The following is a 16,555-nucleotide window of genomic DNA, read 5'->3' on the forward strand; positions in this document are numbered from 1 at the left end:
TACTGTGTCGTCTTCACATCTGTCCTACAGCAAATCCCTGATTTTGCAGCAAACGGTGCTGAGAGACAAAGCAATGCTAAAATGGAAAAGAATTGAAGCACAATATTAACCTTTTATCCAGTAATGCCTACTGTATTCCACTTAAAAACTTTCCTCTGCATTTTTGTAAGCAAGCACGTAATTTGCATGTGCAAAGCAGTATGCAACTAGTTAGAAGCCTTAACTGTTGTATCTATGAAAGTTTGTGCCTTTAAGCAGAAATGATTCATGAATTTTAATTTGTTTTAAATGTTGAAAGATTCCACCCAAGTAAATTGAGTCAACAAGCCAGCAAAGGATGAAGACATGTATCTGTTTTTTATTTAAGAAATAGAAAACTCAAGTCTATACATTTCTTAGTTACCCACAAAGCTTCTAGCAGTGAAAAACACTTTGCAGTAACTACGTCTGTTGCATTTGTTCTAATTAAGACACTATGCTTCTCCCTATTCAGAACACGCTGGTTGAGCACCAAAGCCTTAACTGATTCTCTTTGTGTTATTTAACTACTACTATTTTAAAGTGTTCTTACACAAATGAATCAGCCAAAGATGCTGGAAATTAGGACAGGTGGAAAAGATTTGTAGAACAGGAACTCTAATGATGCTGAAGCAGCTAACAGAAAATCTTAAAAATGTTAGAAGTCACTCCGCCCTCCAAATTCATACTTTTAAAATGGGTATTTTTTTTAAAAGCATAATTATTATTCATATTTACCTCTTCAAAATCAAGACTTTCAGTTCAGCATTTTAATGCTTTTTCTCCATAAATCACAAAGCCTGGAAATAAACCTTTGAATCCAAAGTTGATGTTTTCTAATAGCTATTTTACAATACTTGGGCTCCAAATAAACAGCAAAGACTAATGCAGCCATATGGTGATACATTTACAAAGGGGCAGACATACTAAGACTTTAATCAAGATTGCCCAAGGTGCAGTACCAACGAGACAGTGACAGACTGAGCACATACAAAGAACTTAATACATCTATCCATGCCACAGCGATACTTCCATTTTTCTAGGCAAGCACCCAAGGGCTGGGTTTCCTTCCTCATCACACTCTTCCCGGGGCACAGGCTGTTCTAAAAGCTAGTCAAGTAAAATATCAGAAAATGCAGGTACACCTTCTGTCCAAGTCCACGGGAAGTTGATTTTAAGCTTGAAGCAGATTAGCTTTCCTGAGCCATCCCCTCAAAAGACTCCCCTCTTCTTTCTGAGATTTCCAGCCTCAGATGTTTGGGAGTAAGATGTAGGCAATTCACAAGGCTCAGAAGCAGAAAGCAGTAACAAGCGTACTAATGCCAGGTGACTGGCTGGAAGAGAACAAGTTCCAGAAGCTTAACTTTGAAGACTTCCACTACCAGTGCCAACCTGCTTCAGTGCCCGGATCCAAATCCAGCAGTGAGAGGGGAAAAAGGTTCACAACTATAGTATTTCAAGGGTGTTAGTGACAGTCAGGTCAGCCCTACGGAATATTGACCTCCTATCTGAAGAGTCACTGCACATTTCCAAAATCCCCAACTTGTCTTGACTTGCATTGCAAAACCCACACCCACTCCTCCCCCTAAAATTAGTGTTTCCAGGGAGCACAGTAAAAGGCAGCACTGAAGGAGAGGAAAATTAGATTATAAAAGACGTAACATAACCAGCCAAAACACACAAACAAGTTAAAAATAAATTAGCCCCATTACCAAAACCACAAAGGCAGCATCTTGTGTGATGACTGCTGATTTCATTACGTTTGGGTTCCAGTACAGTCCATTTCAGGAACAGGACTTCCCACATTTCAAGATTTATTATTCTTCACAAATAGCTGTTAAACATTTTCCTTGTGCTAACATATTAACATTTGTGATATCCTAACCTACTCAAAGACAACACAGGAATGTAGTTTAGCCTATCAACCTAAATAACCTGCAAATGACCCTACCAAAGTATGGAATATCTTTCGCCTGCTTGCCCTGACAAAGAGTTGCTAGAATATCGGACTTCTTGAAGGGGAACAGAGAGGAAATAAAACATTCACATTCAAATCACATTTTATCTGAAATTTATTCTCCATTTTCCAACTAGCTCCCCTCGCTCACATCATGATACTGCTCCAGTCAACTCTGCACTTCGCAACATCTACAAAGACATCCAACAAAAGGAAACAGTGTCCCTTCGAATACCCGTCTGTGACTGTGTTCTCTGTTTAGACCCCTGCCTCAGGGTTTTAATTCCATCCTCCCTTACTCTCTAGTTAGCCTCAGTGGTCCTGATGTCTCCACTTATTGTTCAGGGCAGAGCTGATCAACTGCAGGTTCTGTGACTGCAACCAAGAAGCCATTTACAATTCCAACAGCTGTTACTGATTTTGCAGCACAATCATGGCAAATCTGTGGTTTAGACTCTCCCTCCTCATGAGGAGGAGGAAAACAACAAGAACAAACAAAAAGAAAAAGAAAAGGGAAAGACTGGGAAAGTCACATGGATAAAGGACACAGCCTGATGAGATAATCGTTTTGCCTTCACAAAACACTAGCAGCATAGGAACTACTATAGCACATTACACCAAGCCTGAGGTCCTACCTTACTCAGGTTCCTTCCTTATCAATAGATTTTGGAGGACAAGGAACTCTACAGTGCACTACAACATTAAGTCACATTCTCCTTTTAAAGACCTACATTCCCTGCAGACACCAGCACCTGAGCGGTAGTGCTACCTCAGGTAATGCCCAAGGAAGCGGTCCCACGAGGAAGCACATCTCCGTGAGGGTTAACATGTCAATCCCTGTGCACACGCTTTGTTGGGCTAGTTCAGCTTTCACAGATGAAAACAGAAGCAGCAGCAGCATTTCCTCATCCTGCATATTGACAATATGAGAATGTGTGTTTTACATGCAGTTCATCATGGCTACAGATCTACAGTAAGTTTACATTAATACTTAAACTGCTAAAATTCAAGCTCTGGTTAAAAATTCTGTGATGAAAGGAAAAGCTTAAGCGAAAAGCTGAATCTTTACAAAATAAAACAGATGCATTCCCTTCCAAATAGGTTTAAACCATATGTCTTAGCAAGATTTTCCTCAGGACAATTGTCCTTTTTCCCTCTGAAGAAATACTGTATGGGAGACCCAGGGGAAGACAAGTCTGACTCTTGGAAGGAAAGTGGATACCTTGCCTAAGACTCATGAAAGCGGTTAGAATCAAGGCAGCATCTTAACTCCATCTCAAGAATAATAAAAAAAAAAAATCAGCCCTCATGTCTTAAACGAACATATTTAAGACAACCAGTGTGGTACCCACGTTCTGCTCTATGTGCAATAAAATCTTCAGTTTGCAAACAGGAGTGAATCAGCCTTATTTCCTGTATTGGGCAAAAAAAAAAACTGAGCAAAAAGCACACTAATATCATTTCTGCAGCAAGTGGTAAGCATAGAGCAACTATACTTTTAGGATTATGTTTCACATATACATGCATCATCTTAGACCTGCTAACAGCGTTTCACTAAAAAAGACATCAGAGATTAGAAATATCCAAATGAGACCTGCTCAACTTGCAGCTCCAATGTATACTTTTAGTTAATGTCATCAGAACAAAAAATAAAAAAATAAAAAATTGCCATAACATTAGAAGAACCTCGCACTCGGCTGTGCTGACTTCTAATGAAAGTTAGTTTGTGCTCTGCAATCTAAAATTATAATGGACAGACCACTCTATTCCCACCTTTTATTCAGTCCTATTTTACTACTCCAAATATATACTACCTAAATTTGTATACTCTTTAACAGTAGTTAATCTTCAATTAAAATACCCAGAGCAGAAACTTAGATAACTGGTTTAAAAGGTAAAAGCTTATTGACAAAAACGTATTCTTCATATTGCCTTTTTTTAATTCTGCATATTAAAAATGTCATTTTTGTGACTTGGAAAAAAAAATCTTCAGGAATAATGAAGGCTAACAAAAGACTGAAGAGCAGTAATTTAAAAAGCTCCATATGTAGCATCCTGATTACTGTATCAGTCCCATTTCCATAACGAAGGGAGAAGTCACCAAACTGCTGCCTGTCCTTTCTGGTGACAAGGAAAGGGCAAAGAGGACAGAGTGTTTTCACGGCATCATCCTTCAGGCTCTAAAGGAAGAACAAGAAGTCTCCTGCAGTACAATATGTGGGTGTCAGTGTCCGGCACTTTTCTGGAATACGGTAACCCCAGCTCTGGTGGTCCCTGCACATGTACTTAATTTGGAAGCAGCTGAGTTCAAAAGTTTATCCTCACTTTTTGACCTGCAAAGGTTTAGTGTGTGGGCGTGTGCAAGTGTGTACATCATACCACACAAGCTGAAGATGTGCAGCCACAATATACACAGTGTGCGAGTGCTGATGTGTACGGTTTTGCACGCAAAGCACATTACATATTTTTAAATATCATAACATTATCTAGCATACATTGGATTCATTGCACTGAAGGAGCATTCAACCTTACCAAGCCAAACAAGGACAACTTGCATTTTAAAATTCAGTAGGGTTCCGGAATTGATTGGCTTATTTTCAAAAGAATACATTAATAAAAGAATTTGCTAATGCAATACTACCTACTTAGTTTCAACATGCTTCATAGAAAATACAACAACCAAATTTGCAAGCCCAACCAGATTAACAACACTTACATGCCTGCCACAGGTACACCTGACTAATGGATACAATAGCCCAAGAATTATCTTCATATCGTTGTACATCACAGCCACTCCGAACTAAAGATGTAAGTGAAGCTGGGTTGAAGTAAGAGAGGCTGGGAAACTAGAAAGCACAGGGAATCTATAAAAGTCTGAAAACACTAAGTTTGTTAGTATTAGTGACAAAGGTACAGTCAAAGACTGGTAGAATAGTCAGATGTCAGAAGTTTTAAAGCATTCTCCAGGTGTCATCTGAATATTTTCTTGAGTTGCTCTAAAGCACTCTACAATTGGAGGCAGAAATCCCTGATCTTGCCACAAAGGATATATTTTTCAGCCATTTGTCATTTCAGAGCTCAGCCACAGAAGCAAGTTAGTGCATAACAGCTGAGCTTCGGTAACTGAATACACTCCTCAGCACATCATATGCACAACAGAATTCACTGGGATTTTAAGAGAGATCTGAGATTACGAACATATAGTTCATTTGTGATGAGGTTTGAGCATTCAGATACTGACTATCAATGAGATAACAAACAGCAACTCATTAATCCATGAAAATGTGACAGTATAATTGAGAGCAATAGTTTTCTCTGCACTTGCGTTATTCTGAAATCTTGAATCAATTGTTTACAGAAGCTCTTCACTTGTGTTGATAGCAGTAAGTGCTCTACATACCACTGAATCTCTAATAATTCGTAATGTGCAGCATGTATGAAGTAGTGGTTTGTTTTATTTAAAAGATAAAAACACCACACACAATGGATAAATAGTTCATGAGGGGAAAATAGATTTTAAAACGAAACAAGCACTTTGTGTTTGTTGATAAAGTTGTAATTTTCAGTCAGAATTACACAACAGTAACTCTCTATGACAAACCAGCTCCAAATACAACACGGAAAAAACACTTGGTGTGCAACACAAATCAAATAAAGTCTGTAGGCATAATGACACAGAAAATAAAAGTTACTTAACAGAAGAGCCCATACATCAGCAACTGAAACTGCAAATTAAAACATAAGAAGGTGCCCCAGGGGGAACACTTAGCACAAAGACACTACAGACAGCAAGTCTATGAAGACCAGACTACTTGACCAATGCCAAAAAAATGCAAGTCTCTCTTCAAAAGTCCCAGGGACAAAAAGTGAAAAGTTAATGATCAGAGCCATTGTGCATGTCAGACTTTCTTACGACCCAAAAACCTGTACAGCTTTCCAGGGAAATTTCCGGTTTTCAACAAAAATGTTTTATCCATTGCATTAACTTCATATCTGATTCCCCCAAAGGTGAAAAATAATGGCAAAAACCAAGATGACAAAAATTGTACTTCTCTTGTTATACAGTAGTCACATCTAGTGCAAAAGAAATGCTTGTGAATTATTATAGTTTTAGCATAGAGTAACAATTACTTTTTTAAACAAAAAAAATCACGATTTTAATGTTTTACCAAAGCAGAGAAATGAAATAAAGTTCATTGAGCAAGAAAGGGACAATGAGGGAAGAGGCGGCTCTCCAGCGCTGCACATAGCCCTGGGGCTGACAGCTCTATACAAGGGATGCCACCGCTTGCTGCTGCGCGTGGCATGGACAGCACATTTATTCTCTCATAAGTAAACTGGATCCTACTTGTTTTTATGTATAAGTCTGGAGGGACACTAGACATTCAATGATTGAAATGAGAATACAATTGAACTAGTAACTGTTGCTTATTTCAATGAAAACTGAAGAACAAATACTGCCTTACTGATGCCCAAAAACTGAAAGACAAATTGCTCTTGGGATATTATAGCCTAAGGGATAGATGCTTGGGTTGGGAATTAAGAAACACAGGCCTAGCAAGTTTTGTTTGACTTAGTTCACAGTATTATTCCATCTGTCTCAGTTTCCCCACTTATGAGATTAAGAAAACTACAATCCTTTATACAATGCCTTGAAATATACAGCCCTTTTTATGTAAAAACAGCTATATATTAAGTTTACAAAGCAGCATTGTTGATGAAACAGCCTGTTCCTTTTAATTTCATGTTTAAACAACTCCACTGAGGTCTGAAGATCATGATTTATTTTCAATTTTTCAAATTTGCAAAAAAAGACTTCTCTTGGAGATGTAATTCATGAGTTTAATGTTTCATCAAATATGCTTTTGTTAAGTGCTGTTGAACAGGCACATTACTCAAGGTCATAAACTAAGTCAAATCGCAGGCAACTAAGCAACTCCTGTCCGTTTTCTACAGCCTCCATGCCTACCACAGAAGGCTAATTATTTTACAACAAAACTCGAGAAGTGTATTTTCTCCCCTAGAGCCTTATTTGTTCATTGTTTCAAAAAGTTCTCTGCTCTCAGAGTATGAATTCATGTCTGCAGTTCAAGTTTTCCCATCAGAACCACAGTGCTTAATCCATCCGTACACCATCAAGAGTCAAGCATGTAACTTACCTTCAGCACTAACTTACGATCAATGCCAAATTTAAACCACAATGAAAGAAAACAGATGAGTTCAAAGAGAATCAGAAACGTCTCTCAACTTTACTAGACTGTGGTTCTTGCAAGGTCGTTGGTTAAAAAACAACGCTAAATTCTTCATATTTTCAAAAAAAATAAGAGTAATGTCTAGAACCAATTTATGTAGCCACATTCTTATTATGTCTAGTTTTGGAAGAAGTATCAATATAAAATGACCTGAGACATGAGCCAACCACTGCCACTTCCATTGCATTAAATGTTAGAATCGATCTTTTAGGCTTTTAACCAAAAACGACAAAACCAAAGCCAACTATCTCCACACAACCTTCACTTGCAGCACAGCAGGAGCAAGTGATGAAGCAGCCAGATCAGAGCTGAAAGGCCCTCAGCATTACACCTTGCTGCCATGAAGCTGTGGACCTTTACAGCACCTCTGATGGCTGGAGCAAGCTCTACTGTTAGGAAGCACCTGAGAAATGGAGGCAGCATACAGTGCAGGACAGTATGCAAGTCAGGATACTTGAAAAGCAAGCACAAGCTATGCATAGACATATTAATGATAGGACATTCTACAGAACATCTTCCTTAGTACAATCCTATAAGATACTCCTACTTTATACAGCCAAAGACTAAACCTCACTAATGGCAATGAAGAATAGCTCGTGGAACTTTGCCAACTGTGTTACCTTGCTGTGGCAAGAACACTGATGTGTATCAAGTTCTTTGAAATAGGAAAAGTCCTGTGACATCATGCTTAGAAGGTACCAGAAAGAGTGAAAAGAAAATCTAAGTTTACTAAAACTTTGATCTTTCCACACCCCTACAATTGGGAGTTGCCAGAAACTAAGGAGAATTAGGTCATCTGGAGAACATCTCAATATATTACAGAACATTTCCTGAAAGTCCATTTCCAGTTACACTATCAGACTATTTCCCAAGTCTTACAAATTATGTGACCACCAGTTTTCTTCTGAAGATTAATCCCCAACCAACATTAAATGCAGTGGATCAAAACACACTACTGTGACAAACTATTTATCAACAGTCAATGACAACAGGCCCATCATCTAACTGGCTGACCTGATAACTAACCTACAATCAAACCAACTGCAAAAGCTCCAGGAGCTTAGCTTGTACCAGTGGTGAAACAGAACACCACATTGCTCTTCACTGCACTGCAATAAACCCGCTGGCAACTTTACTTAATCTATCTCTGCTCCACTTCCTTGGAACACAGGTAATATCTTCCTTCACTGGGGTAAAAAGGAGAGGATAAACTTCATCTGCTTGTGAAACATTCAGGCACTAGCAGGAAGATGAGCACTATAAAATATCTGGAAAAAGAACTTGTAAATATTAATATAATGGATAGCAACCGTTTCATAATGAATAGAGTAATAAAATTCACATATGAAAATACAAAATTTCAACGTGTCCAGCTCTGCCCAGAATCATGCCAAACAAGAACTCTAAATGCAATTCCAGAGCTTGCCAGTCTTCTGCAAAAAGCCATGCCTCATCCTCTTTGCCTTGTACTGGAATAGTCACAGACCTTGGTAAGTTATTTAAGCATCAATGTAAGAATGAATTCAAACAGCTTAGAATTACCAGTTTTGCCACCCCCATTGTTTGTTTTTCTAAATCAATATAACATTTGCAGAAGAAGTCCCACAGAATTCCTTTCCTCATCTAAACAAAAAATAAGATGGTTATGAGGAGTGAGGATCTAAATGTCTAGAGAGTCATGATGATTATGTCAGCTCCGTTTTTAGCACAAGCCCCAAACATGCTAACAAAAATGACAGAAGTCATGGAAATTGAGAAACAAAAGTCTCAGGGCATTGTTTTGTACCAAAATAGATATTTCTATTTTTAGGAATAAAAACAAACCAGCATATGTATTGCTGAACTGTGACTGGTCTGGAAAAGGGAGTTCCCAGACTATGAAAGACTTGTGAACCTCACCCAAAATAAAGAAAAACAGGGTTGGTTGTTTTTAAAATCTGTTAGGACCAAGTGACCCTGTTAAAGGAGTTAGCTTATTCTACTCTCTTATGTTTTAGTGAAGATCTGTTTCATCTTAGTCAGTTCTACAGTTTACTCTTTCCAAGAATCTCCAAAGCCAACCTTTATTTCCTACCATATTTTCTTCCGAGTATATCCATGAGGCCAGCACTCACACATATTGGGAAAGTCGTTCCTGCACTGTGCACTGCTCAGAAAGAGCCTCAGCCCCTGAAAAACCTGGGTAAGACAAAAGTTGCCGTGTACAAACCTGTATGACAGAAGTCTGCTGTTTGGGAAATGAGTGGTCAAAAGCAATCTCATAATGCACAGCTGGGCAAATAAAAAACACACTACGCTTTCCTTCTAGGTATTATAAGCATGCCTGGTAAGAAAACAGGGGAAACGAGCAACTGCACTGGGATGAAAAGAGCCAGGAACATAGAACACTGTGGCAGGTGCTAAACAAAAAAAAAAAACAACAAAACCACTTTTCAGTATCTGGAAAATATGAGGATCATACATAGCTCTCCCAAGAGCAGCCAAAATGCACACACACAGTCGTGGGTCAGTATTTAACATAAGCCCACACTGAAATTCATGAAACCTCTTTGGACACAAAGCAGTGAAATCAAAAAGCACGGATGTTCAAATTGCAGCTCCATCTTCCTCTGAGCACTACATACAGCATTCCTTTGTATAACCTTGGCTGCAAGCCCACTGGTTTCACCACTGAATGCAGAGACGCACTGTAAAGCTTTTATAATTGTGGAAGCACATTGAGAAACTGCCTGAAAAGTGCCAGCACATGTCTGAAATGCCACCAGCCCATACCATCTCAAAATCACATGGCGCATTAAGGAAAGATTGGTAATTAAGACAGGAATAAAACAGGTCTAACGAACCCAATTTAATAAAGGAAATAAAATTATAACTACTGCAATCTCTCTCCTTTCACAATGACCAAACGGTGCACCAGATCAGCTTTCAGCTCTGTGCATGGCTGGGGGAAGGGAAAAGACTCATTTAACAGTTGGTCCCATTTAGTTATACAGAGCTGGAAGGAGGCAAAAGGGCAATAATGTAGCGATGAAGAAACTCCAAAGACCTAGAAAAGCATGGCAGCCTTCTGAGATGGTTTGCCAAAAGGCTATTTTGGAGACGGATAGGGCTACAAAGCTGCTATTAAGCTTCAATCCTTAAAATAAGCCCATAAACTCAGAAAATATTTATCTGGAAGGGTGGCAGCCCAATAAAAGTTTTATGAATGTTTTAAAACTGCCCTGTCAAGGGGCTAGCCGCTCAGTCACCTCCCTCCCTCCTAAAAAACAACACATGCAAGAAAGCGGGCCCGTGTGTCAGGTTCCCGAGCAGGGATGACAGGGCAGCCTGAAAAATGGCCCTGGGCCTCCCACGCCCCCTCAGAGAGGCTCGCGGGGCACGCAGGCCTCCAGGCCTCGCTGCCTCCGGCACGGGGAGCGGGGCCCTGCCACGGCCTCCGCCTCAGCAGGGAGTGGGATTCTCTGGGAGCCGTCTCCTGGTTCTCTCAGAGACCTTTTTCTCCTCCCCTCTAACTATCACCTGCTGGGGAAGTGGCGGGGGAAGTTGGTATACATAAATAAGGGACATGGGGAAATATGAAGGAAATCTGCTTTTAAAACTAGCATTTCTAAGCACACCTGGGTGTCCAGAGGTGGTAAGAACAGACGGCTTGCACCCCTCAGGTGGCCCTAGGGAGATGGTCAGCAGGACAAAGGTGAAGGAACAAGGAAAGAGCACTTTGGACTTCCACGCATCCCACTGTTTGTTAATGCTTAGACTGTACGCTGAAGAAGGAAAAAAATTAAGCTGAGGTAATGCAGATAAAGACACTGAATTTGTTTAAGAACATAATTCATTTGTTAAACTCTGCGTGAAGCCTGGCAATTCCAGACAGAAGAGGAATGCTGTTTCTCCCTCCTGCCACACATTTTTTCCTTTCCTATCTCCTCACCATCACCAAATCTAAAATCCTGCACAAAGCTAGGCCAGAAGCAGCTTGGCATCTTCCTCAAAAATCCAAGGGAGACTGATCATAGGCAGCTAAATCAAAATAGGATGCAAGATAAGAGCCAGTGACCAACGAAAGGCTGTTTCCAGCCAGACAAAACCTCACCACACACATTCAAAATTGCTTCCATGATAACCAGGTCCTTTTATTAGTAACAACTTCCAGAAAAATCAACTTCAATTTCTCCAGTTATTCTATGTTTCTTAGGCACAGACATCCTAAACGTATCCTTTCATTTCTTTCTCAAGTAAAATGTATGCAGGCTTGAAACAAAAACAAAACCAAAAAAAAGCAAACAAAAATAAACCAACCAAACAAAATCATGCCAACCTTGTGGCAGAACAGAGCCAGCCACCCTGAAGGCGGAGGTCTAACGTTCACGTAGGCAATGGAGCACACGCAACCCTGGGCTGGCGGTGGAGACATGTGGCTGTGGACAGTCCAGGGGATGGTTGGCAAGACAGATGTTTCCTGTCACCAGTGTCATGTTTGCATTACATTAGATTTTTATGTATTGTGTAACTCCATCCATCTTAGTGAACTGCCCATCTTGTAAAATTCTTTTAATTATGCTTTTTGTTATCTGCATTATCTAAAATTATTTATAGTATTATCATCTGGGTTTCAAACATCGGTTATAAACATTGTTGCAACAGTTATTAGATGGGGATTCATATACATAACATACACATCCATATATGCACACAGACACAATTTACTTTACAACTGCTTTGAAATACTGTAACACAATTTTGTTTTCCCAAATTACTACTCTACCAAAAAGGAAAAAAAAAAAAAGACCAGACCAAGAAGATGCAATCTGCCTTCCGCTGGGATGACAAAGCAGCAGTTTTCCTCATGATGGCACAGCACCGTCCTGTACTTGAAGCCTTGCTGGCCACTGCTTTCTGGGGGAGCGGAGCAGTCGCTGAGCCAGAGTTTGGCAGGAGTAAGTGCTCTGTTAGATTAAGTTTCAGCATAATGTTCTCGATAGGAATCGGAGCACCATCCCTAAAGTGCAACGGGAGGGTAAAACGCCAACCCTCAAGACGGATGGTTTGTTTTTATTTTTATAGAGATTTTCTAAACCTCAACTTTCACCTCTTAGCCCCCACCCCCTCCTGTTCTCAGTCACCTCCAATCGCCCATCTGTCTGCTTCATTTAATAGAAACCTATATTTCCTAGCTAATGGATGCATTTGGCCAAGAAGATAATCTCTTTGTGTTCGCTTCAGTTGTCACATTCCTGTTATCATATTAATACTGATTAAATACGAAACCCAACGTTTAAGTCAGACCCCACACATTATTTAAAAGTGACAAGACATTCATATTTTGGCACTTTGAAAACCTCAGCCAGTGTGGAAATGGCCTCCCGTTCCCACTCTAAACACATCACCTTTGAGCCAGAATGCCACCCATATGGATTTTTACATGACAGGATACTTTAGTAGTGCCTTCCTTTAGTAGTGCCTTCCTATTTGAGATCACTGGACAAAGTTCAAGTTTCCCGAGAAGCTCTAGGACTGGTACAAACCTCTCCCAAGAAAGGTGACAGTGCAGGTCAACCGGCACGACTCTGGGGATTACAAGATGGGAATGGCCAGTACAAATCTCAGAAACATTCAGTGGCAACTCACAGCACACGTTTGTGCCTCAGTTTCCCCAATCTGTATGCAAGAATCATTCAAAAGCAGTGAGGCTAGTTTATTAGCTTCCATTTGAGTCCTTCATGGCTACAGACTGGAAACGCTGCAGAAAAATGAAGTACAAATTGCCAGACACCAAATCAGCAAAAACAATTCAACGAATTCAGGGATTTAAGACAATTCTGTAACATGTCACATTTTAAAAGCAGCCAGTCACATACATGATAAAGCATACCTCTGACCCTGAGCAAAGTCATTCTCAAATTCCAGGACAGCTCTACACATCAGAACCCAGATCAATTTGCACTGTTCTGTTCTCTCCTACAGCCATCACCAGTGTCTGTGGAAGAGGAAGGCTGAGATGCAATAGCCACTGAAATTAACTCCATGAGACAAACACTAACTCACAGCATTGTTCAACCTGTAATAATCACTAATTTTTAAATAAAAAATAACAACATGGCTAATTATTTATTCAGGATTTATCCTATTTGATTTAATGGATTATCACTGCCAAGTCAAAAGTGGCACAAATTAGTTAGAATTCACCTCAAAGTTCTGGTGAAATTAGTTATGTACTGATTTTCAAAACTGCAATTCAGTAAGAACCTGAGTTACACATACCGCTCATCTCTGTGTGCAAATGTCAAGTCTGAGTCTGTAAGCACATTAATTAGTTACATATACTACATGTGCAAAGTATTTATGAATCACCGAAGACAGACTCACAGTGTTCCATCCCTTCTGATTACATCCACCTTTCCCAGAGACCAGGTACCAGTTACAGATGCTCCATTCAGCCCATACCTTTCCTAAAAAGGGATGCAACACCTCCTGCACAACTCTGGAGCAGATGAGGTTATACCATGGTCAAGAAAGCTCCCCTGAGATATCAAGAAGGCTAACCTAACCTTCTGAGATCCGTATAAACAAACAACCGAACATGGAGAGCCTTGAACTGAGGGACTGCTGTTTACCTAACCCCTGAACTGCAAAAGACATCAATCCCTGCCTTATTAAAGAAATGCATACGCTAGCCAGGCATGCCTGCTTGATCAGCCCTCTCCCGTTCACAGCTTCGCCGGGGTCGGAGGAAGTTCCAACAGGCCCCGTTCCATAAATAAAATCCTTCTGGCTGGCGATAACTAAATTGTATTAAGACTGGCTCAGACAATTTCAATTAGAAATAATCAACAGGGGTGGACTGAAATACCCTACTTCAATTTGCTTACAGTTGATCTTCTCCTTTTCCATTTCAAAGCGCTTTTAACTACCTCTTTCAGTGAGCGTAGTAGGGAATACGTAACATGCTTCCACTTACTATATGTGTAATCCATATGTATGTGTGTCCTGAAATCAAAATCACAACTACATAATATATGAATAAAAGCTTAAAGTACAGAGTCAAACACGTCTCGAACAGGAGATTCCCAACCATCAGCAAGCAAAACCAGGAAATTTCAGATTCTGAACGCAGACCCTTCCCCGCACAAGCTTACAAATTTGTCTCCTTACCCACATCCTAAAAGTCATCATTTGTGTATGTTACACATTCCTCCTTTCCTCATGAAAATTAGAGAAAGTTATTCAACCAAATTCATTTGCAAAACAGAAAAGTCTATAGCATAAACTCCTTATGAATACCAATATTATTTAAGATTTTTGAGCTTTATTAAAGACACTTAAAATCTGTTGTTAATCTACCTGAAAATTTTTTCCAAATGTCAAATAAAATGGATTTTTCCCCCTGAACTTTTAAGAAACAAGTTCTAAATGAGAATCACTCTTGCTCTTGTTCCTGCATGTTTACTCTGAAACCTAATCATATATTTAAGAGCAAGTCCTAGTGAAATTCATAATGATCAAGTGAACAGAAATAGTCAAGGTATTCTATTTTCACAGGTGTGAGAAATTCATTTGATTTTTCAAAGGAATGAACTGGCAAGCATTAAAAGTTATAAATATCTTAGTATTCTCTCCAAAAACATATTTCTATCTGGCCTTCGTCATGGCTGAGTCAATGGAAAAGGTTCCTAAAATATTCCATTTTTTTTTAAAGGAAAAGAGAATCACAAAGACAGGCTGAGTCATTAAACCCAAGCTTAAGTTTCACTTAAAGTAACAAATAAAAACACCAATAATTTACTGAAGGAGTTTAGTTTTTCCAAGGCCATGCTGCATCTTCTCCATCAGCCTTTGCAAATGCACCATCTGTACAACAGCTTTACCCATGCAAAATCCAAAGACACAACTAAAACACTCCAAAAAACTTCCCTTTCACAGTAACGCTGCACTGGCGTACTGTGGTCACTCAATGTCTTGTTCAAAAACAGGTCTCATAACTCTGTTTTCTGTCTCAGAAGTGCAACCAGCCAAGATCCAGAGCGTGGAATACGTGTGCTGAAGGACAGAAAGCACAGCTGAGAAGAGCTGAGTCTATTTAAAAATCGGTCTTTGCCATAAAGGCAGCGTCCCCTTATGCACACCCCTTAGAAACGCCTTATTTAATTAATGTGACTTTGTTGACAATCGGAAAAGAAATGCACTTCTTGCCTTTCTGGTGGGGGGCTGGTTTGTGTTTTTTTGTTTTGCTTGATTTATAAACTTTTGTCTCTCTGAACAGTCCTGGAGTAACAGTTGTTAATACCTTTCTTTCCATCAAGCAAAACTTCAATCCTGCTCTGAACGTGCGCAACTTCCAAGACAGAAAAAGAAAAAAACACCACACAACTAAAACCAATTACATTGCGTCCTCAAAATATTTACTTAGAGCATAACAAGGAAAACATCAAGAAAAACCATGGAAAATAGTCAGGGACCAGGGAACCAGGCATCAGTTTCCACACAAACTCCACAGGGACTACAATCTCTGTACATCTTCTCAGGAGGTACTTGTGAGAACAGTCAATTGTAATGAGCCATGAAAAGAAAATCCCCAGTTCATGATATACAGCCTGCTTCTGTCAGCAGGAACTTTCATTCTTTAGCACATTTTCAGTCCTTGAAAACGTCTTCTTTCTCTCGTGCTAGTAGTGCTACCTGGCACACACCACTTGGCATAGCCCATGTTACCATTATGCTCGCTTGAAAAGATAATTTATAGCAATCAGAAAAACAAACGTATATTCTTCACACTGCATTCATATTATAATACCAATCCTGATGAGTCGATACTTTAGGATTATACAGACAAACAGTCCCTAGCCTAACACATCCATACATTTACTGGTCAAAAGAGAAAAAAGGAATGTTATTCTTATTTCAGACTGAAAACTGAGAAAGTAAACAAATGCATTCAGAAGTAAATATATATGTGGCAGCAAAGCCAAGTATTAAATTAGAAATCCTTAGGTGCAAGCAGAAGACCGTACCATACAAACATTCTTCATTTATATACAAAGACAGACAATTTCGGATGAAACAAGTAATTGAAGGGATGGCACAGGTCCATTTTCTTGGTTTGGGGTTCTGTAGTTGTTAATATATTTACTTCATAGCAACAAAGAGCAGCTGAGGCTGCTCTGTATTGTGTGGACAAGGATGGTTGGCACAGGAAGGGACTGCAGGAGTAAGACGAAGTAAGTGGCCAAACACAGAAGGAACTGAGTGGAAGAGAGAGCAAGTACAAAGATTAGGGTAACATCAGAAAAATGAAACTGGGAAGCTAATCAGTTATAACAGGGAAGAAAAG

The 16,555-nt window shown here is 39.6% G+C and overlaps 1 protein-coding gene across 12 annotated transcripts in view; it reads right to left on the minus strand.

Annotated features, from left to right (window-relative positions):
- The window catches only part of EEFSEC (eukaryotic elongation factor, selenocysteine-tRNA specific), a 163,727-nt gene that overhangs the window by 14,173 nt on the left and 132,999 nt on the right, over nt 1-16,555 (minus strand). Inside the window, exon 7 of one of the 12 annotated variants that reach the window (XM_083795364.1) lies at nt 2,712-2,943. The exons of the other annotated variants lie outside the window; for them this stretch is intronic. The gene's annotated coding sequence lies outside the window, so the exon portion shown is untranslated. Of the gene's footprint in view, nt 1-2,711; nt 2,944-16,555 lie in introns of those variants that run through there. 12 annotated transcript variants of the gene reach the window in all.

This window comes from Anser anser, assembly GCF_964211835.1.
Source record: "Anser anser genome assembly, chromosome: 12".
Taxonomy (NCBI): domain Eukaryota; kingdom Metazoa; phylum Chordata; class Aves; order Anseriformes; family Anatidae; genus Anser; species Anser anser.